General features: G+C 40.6%; 1 long non-coding RNA gene across 1 annotated transcript; it reads right to left on the bottom strand.

Annotated features, from left to right (window-relative positions):
- Window positions 1-1185: 1185 nt before the first annotated feature.
- LOC127481849 (uncharacterized) lies at window positions 1186-6491 on the bottom strand. Its single transcript, XR_007908347.1, has 2 exons — window positions 6457-6491; window positions 1186-6076 (listed from the first exon to the last, which is right to left on the bottom strand). It is a non-coding gene; the product is annotated as an uncharacterized LOC127481849 (long non-coding RNA).
- Between the last annotated feature and the right edge of the window lie 21 nt (window positions 6492-6512).

The following is a 6512-nucleotide window of genomic DNA, read 5'->3' as shown; positions in this document are numbered from 1 at the left end:
AAATACCCCACAGGCTGATGCCTGAACGACATGCCCTCACAGGAAATTGGGATAAATAAAAAAAGCATCCAAATCTCTTAAAACCTCTCTTAGCGCCTTAGCCAAAATCCAAGCTCTTTATTTAATAATGTAAGAGCTTTCAAATACTCCTTTAGCACTGTCCGTCTCCCATTTATATTTAATTAGGAAACATTTTGTAGAGTTTAAAGTGCTAAGTAGCTACTTTATTAAACAAAAACACTCCCCTCCTCCTGACCTGTACCTGTTATTATTTAGTTACTCACACCAGACTTCTGGTTGACTGCTACTAGCACAGTCTCGGCAGCAGTAGATGCAGATGTGCTCCTTGCCTGAATCACTACAGGCCAGGTTTTCTTCTGGATAGGAGTTGCAAATATTAAAACTGAGATACCACATCTATACACACTTAAAATTTATGACTCTTTAGATGCACTGTTTCCTTAAGACCCATTAACATCATTTGTTTATCTATCAAAACCAAACTGCTAGAAATTAAAGTACGCTTTGATCGTTAGAGTAATTTTCTAGACAAAGGAGGAACAAACATTTAACTCAGACAAAATTATGATACACGAAATTATTGTGGTAATAATTTAAGATACAGCGGCCTTCAGTTATCAGAAGCCATTAGTGGCAAAGTGGATGTCAGATAGTGAGATAGGAATGGGATTCTGCAGTGCAGCCTGGGCAGGGCTGTACAGGAAGGCTCTCGCTGTCTGTAGGTGCTTCAGGTATTTTATCATGATGCCACGCCAGACTCACACATTTTTCAAGTAGTTAACTCCTGGGTTCTGTAAAAGGTCACTATTCAAAAAAAGACATGACTAAGACTGAGCTTCATCAAGTTAAATTCAGCACAATGATTCTGCAGTGGTGCTTCATTCGCTATTTCCATTTAAGAGCTGAAATAGGGCCCGGCCAAAAGCTTTATCGCTTAGTTTAAGGAAAGATACCATCTCTCTGCTTCTTACAAGCCTTCCCTTGTTTATATTTTTATACTTTTCCTTGTTTACATTCTTGCTGTCATGGCCAAAATAAAATTTTAGCTGTTATTATCATGCCTGCCCTTTTAGTTTTTGCTGGCCTCTATTTGTAAGTTTTCACGTGAATAAAAAGTACAAATGTACATAAGTAAAATAATAAGAACAAAAAACTTAGTAAGAGTTATATGCTCTGATCATTTTATTAAACAAGAACAAGTAAATTAATTCCATTCGATGCTTTACAAATAATCTTTTGGCAGGATAAAGTTAAGAGAATAGAGACACAGTCTTTGATAAAAAAGTCACCGAAAAAGAGAGGATTCTCATCTACTGGAGATATTCCCAATTAACAGGGAAACACTAGTTCAGGAAGATTTTCACCTAGGCATTTCAAATCCATTTCAGTTTTCATTAAATGTGATTATCTTCCTCAGTTGAGAAAGAATGTCTGTTGTTTAAGAAATAGAATAAAAATATTTCTGCATTTATTTCAAGTATTGTAACATAGGAACAACTGAGACTGCTTTCTCCTGCAAGAAGTGTATCAGTGGAGGATAAAATAGACTTCAAAGCTCAGAACCTATAAAATGAGAACACTTAGCTACAACTTGCAATACTGACTCATGAAATAGCAGGGCTCTGCATATGGAATGTGCCCTTAGAAATCTCCATGAACTCTGCCTTGTTTTGCAGAAATACAGTGATCTGTTCATGTAGGTATTCGGCACAGTTTGGAAAAGAAAGTCTTCTAGAGAAAGCATCCTCTGTGATGTCCATTGCTGGAATAAAAATGAAAATAGGCCTGGGTGGGACAGCTGGATTCTAAAGAGCCCAAACGCTTCAGTGTTTGAGCCTGCCTTGCTTTCTTCCACCCTCTATCTTGCAACTACAGCTGCCATCTCCAGAGCTGTATCCCGCCTCCCTCAGTGGGATGCTTTCTATCAGGTGGCAGCAAATGTTGTGTTGGCTGCTGGCTGGCCTGTTTCCATCAGCAGGGAGTGACTGTGCAGACTGCTCACATCCACGGAGGAACACCAAGGAACTGGATAAACATCATCTGCTCACCTCACCTTCCCTCCTCCGCCACCCGCCTTCACATTTCAGTTTAAAGTGGTACTTCATTTGTATTTGAAAATTAGCTCTTGTTCATTTGAAACAAATAAACACTCACCAAAATTGTCATCATTATTTTTAAAGCATCTTTCTATTTTTCGAACAGACACAGAAAACATCAAACTTTTTAAAAAGTCAATTTTAATATTGACTTTTTATTTGATATATTAATAGAAAAGCAATTAAGGCTGGTTACATGATGACTCTTTTCTGCTCAAATAGTAAAGCAGTGAAAATGCCAAATATATCAACTTAGCTAATTTCATCAGAAATTCAGAAACATTGTATGTAACATCAGTTATACATTAGCATAATAATGTATTAATGGCACACATATTACATTATATTTATATATATACTCCAAATACATGTATTATTAACATAGTATAAAACATATATTGTATATGTAAATAGATAGGATATATATAGTATAATAAACATTTTATATAATTGCAAAACATATTAATATATTTATTGCATAATGTAAATTGAATAGTATATTCAGTATATGCTTACTACATATATTCCATTAATGTAACTGTCCATTATGTTGGTAAGACACTCATTTATATAATGGGTACAATATATATATATATAATGTCTTTTAATAAGCTTAACCAAGACTAGAGATAGGAGCAGGGAAGGATTTGAAAGAAAATGAGATAAATGGAAAATCTACCTGACAAGAGAGGATTAAACTTTCAAAATTAATGCTGAAAGATAATGTAATTCTTCTTTACATAATCAGTCAGAGTTAAAAGATAAGGAACAGAAAATAAGTCTGAAACTAAAGACCGATAATAGCACTAAAATAAAAAAGTGTAACCACTTCAGTAAACCTGGGGTGATAGTTAGAATAAAATTTTTAATCACAGGAGAAAACTTCTCTGAAACAGTTTCTTACTTTTTGACAAGTTCAGCTTGATTCAGAATGTTTCAGAAGCTACTTCTCAGGCAAGTTTGTTTTGCAGAAGATACAGTAATATGTAAATAACAGTTCAAACTTTGATATACATTTCCACGTGTGGCAGTAAATGCCCCCATAGACTGTAATTTTAAAATGTGGTATGGCTTAAAAGAGTGCAGTAATACATAGAATTTGTTATATTTCTGAAAACCAATACAAAATTGATTTGGTCAATTGCTTATGAATGAGTTTCAGGGATGAGAACTCAGTAGAAAGCTGTGCATTTCCGTCTTTCTCCTGACCTGTCTAACAAACACTATCATTTTGCATCTTAATTTTTATACTAGAAACTGAACTTTTGCTACACAGCTTGCATCAGTCGTTCCACAGGTAACAATCCTTCGAGGCAACTGGTTCACAACACCTCTCCTCTGAAAATTTAGTCTGATATATATTAATTATTTTGGTAGCCTGTTATACCATCACTGCACAGTACTCAGAAGTCTGGCACTGAGTTCCCTATAACTATGCTCAGTGTTTTTCTGTCAGTCACAGTCAGCTTAGAATTCACCACAGGCTTCCTGCAGCAAAAGATCTCATTTTTCATCAAGTCATTAAGATTCAACGCTCTCAAGCCAAAATCCAGATGTTTTTCAGGTATGCACATAAACTCCCTCTGCTGCGTTTCGTCCTCCTGACACAGACACCAGCCCTTTAGGGGACGAATGTGCCACTCCCCTCCCTTCCCCTTCCCTTATCCAAGATGGCTATGGAGAGGGCTGTTTCTGCCCTCAGCTATGATGGCTATCATAACATTTTTATGGACTTCCTGCCCAGAAAAAGGACAGACACCTCCGGGGGATCCTGCTGCCCTTACCCAACATGGCTGTGAGGTGCTCTGCCTGCTTCGGCTGTGACAGTGGTTTGCAGAAGCGAAGCAGGAGCTGACACATCCTCCTCCTCCTCCTCCTCCCCCGAGCACAGCACAGCAGAGCACTTCACACCAAACTCTTCGTCCACCTGTTGCTTCCCACAGTTCTAAGAGGGACACTTTCTGGTAAGCATCAAACACCTCATAAAACACTCATACAGTAATTTGTATCCTCGTTTCAGAATGCGGCCGCTCTCTGTATTTTCAGCTTAGTCTATGACTCAGCCCCTGACAAATTCTGAACTCATTAGGCAATTTGAAATAGGAGTTAAAAAGTGTGAGGGATAACTACACCCATCCAGCTCCTCTGAGAGCTGGCACTCACGCAGAGGAGGGCTCAGATTAATGGCCTCGATGAAAAGTAACTCGGTTGTTACACGAGGCATTTGGCAGCGCCAAAAAGATCTAGAAAGGCAGCTGGCACATACCATTGCTTTCCCCTTGAGACTGTCAAAATGGGATTTCTCCAGGGCATGAAGAAGGGTTCAGGATACCAACTATGCCAGTAGCTTACAGTTTAAAGGACACAGATGCTCAGAGTATTTGTTCTACTGGTCACAGCAAGGCTTGGGAAAGACACTGTACAGACAATACAGTATGGAATTTGAATCCCAATAGCAATATCTAATAATTACAAATACTCAGAGAGAACATCAGAAAAAGATATCCAGTGCTCAGTTAATTATTTTTACTCTATTCTCTTAGGCCCTATAGATGGTAATGGATCTTAATCTCTAATTTTACTTTCAAACTCCTTTCCCCATTAAGCACACACATCTCATAAACATTCTTTTCATTCCACCTGTATAACCACTTCATAACACTTGTAGTACTCATTGAATGAACACCTGTAGTACCCCTTGTTCCCACTTTTTACACCTTTGCAATTCCAAAGTGCTCTCAGTTACTTTTACTTTCGCAACTCTCTCCCTCAAATATAACTCCTAATGGACTTTAATTTATTCTCTCTTTCTCCATTTTCTTTTTGTATCCTTTTCCTTCTCCCCTTTGATTACTCATGGAAGCTTGTGTGCTGTAAGCAACAGCCATACTGAATTTTAATTTATTTTAAAAAATTAGTAAATTAGGATTATATTTATCACAATAGTATAATCTTGTAAACAAGCTGATGCAAGCCGTGAAGTGGTGTGTCAGATATTTTTTTTGTTCTCTCCTGTCAGGAAAATTAAGACTATGGATAAACAGTCCTAAAACTTCCACCTATCAGACTTTTTTTTTGTGTTCAAAAATCAGACTTGTCTTTAATTTTGGATTTCATTTTTTTGCTTCAAACACAGACACTCCAGCCTGGTTGTGCTGTCTTTTTCTCATTGGATTGCTAGAAGAAAACGAGGCTGTAACAAATCACATCTCCCTTCCCCAAATCAAAGTGCAGTCAAAAAGAAAGGGAGAAAAATTAAGACAGCCCTGAGATTTTACTGTGCTACAACTAGACCCACAGCCATTGTGCCTTGTGTCACACACAGCACTGCCTTACCTCGACTGCTGCTTTCCACCTCATCCCTGAGCTGCCTGGCCCTGCTCCACTCCTCTCCTCCACGTCTGCTCTTTCTGCCATCAGAGAACCCTCCCATGCCCCTAATCCTAACACCTTGTCACAGGGTAATTATAGCGCTGGCACGACCCCAACATCTATCTTATATCCAACAATTCCCACTTGTTTGCTCAACAGGGAATGACGGAATTAAAAATGAATTCGGACCAGAGAGGCCCGTTCAGCACCAACGACCTTGACAAAGTCATCTTTCCTTGGCTTCTAGAAAACGGGGATAAATATGATTATAGATGATGCTCCGTGACTTACTGAGGGAAGACACTGCACCAGTGACCCCACCCCAGTCCTGTCCCTGTTCCTGCAGCCACCGCTCCAAAGCTCCCCCTGGTCCAGCTACCAACCTGCAACTAGAGAAGGCAAACACGGCCAGCGTTCCTGGCAAACGGGACACGGCAAAACACACTGCGGCTTCCAGGGATTTCAACCCGGGATCATAAAACGAGCAGAAGAGCAAGGGGAACGCAGGAGGATGTCCAGGAGACTCCTGCAGCCTCTCATGCGAGCTCTGCTGAGAACGTGTCACCCCAGGTTCTCCTCAGAGCTCCCTTATTTCACAGAATCACAGAATAGCCTGAGTTGGGAGGGGCCCACAAGGATCATCGAGTCCAACCCTCAGCCCTGCACAGGACACCCCAAAAATCCCACCACGTGCCCGAGAGCGTTGTCCAAACACTCCTTCAGCTCTGGCAGCTTTAGGGCCGTGACCACTTCCCAGTGGAGCCTGTTCAGTGCCCAACCACACTCTGGGTGAAGAATCTTTCCCTGATATCCAACATAAGCCTCCTCTGACACAACTCCAGGCCATTCCCTCCCTCTTATAAACAAGGTCTGACGGGCCCCGCTCGCTCCCTCCCTCCCGGCCAGGGCACAGCCGAGGAGAACGGCGAGGGGAAAGCGACCGCACGGGGCCGGGGGGCTCACTCACCTCAGCTCCTGCCCCCGGGCTAACACGTCCCAGCCGTGCCCTTTCAGCAATAGCCC

This window comes from Manacus candei, unplaced genomic scaffold, assembly GCF_025592945.1.
Source record: "Manacus candei isolate 608988 ecotype Guabito, Panama unplaced genomic scaffold, ASM2559294v1 h1tg000082l, whole genome shotgun sequence".
Classification (NCBI taxonomy): Eukaryota; Metazoa; Chordata; class Aves; order Passeriformes; family Pipridae; genus Manacus; species Manacus candei.
Note: the sequence above shows the minus strand (reverse complement) of the source record. Positions and strands in the feature narration are given on the sequence as shown.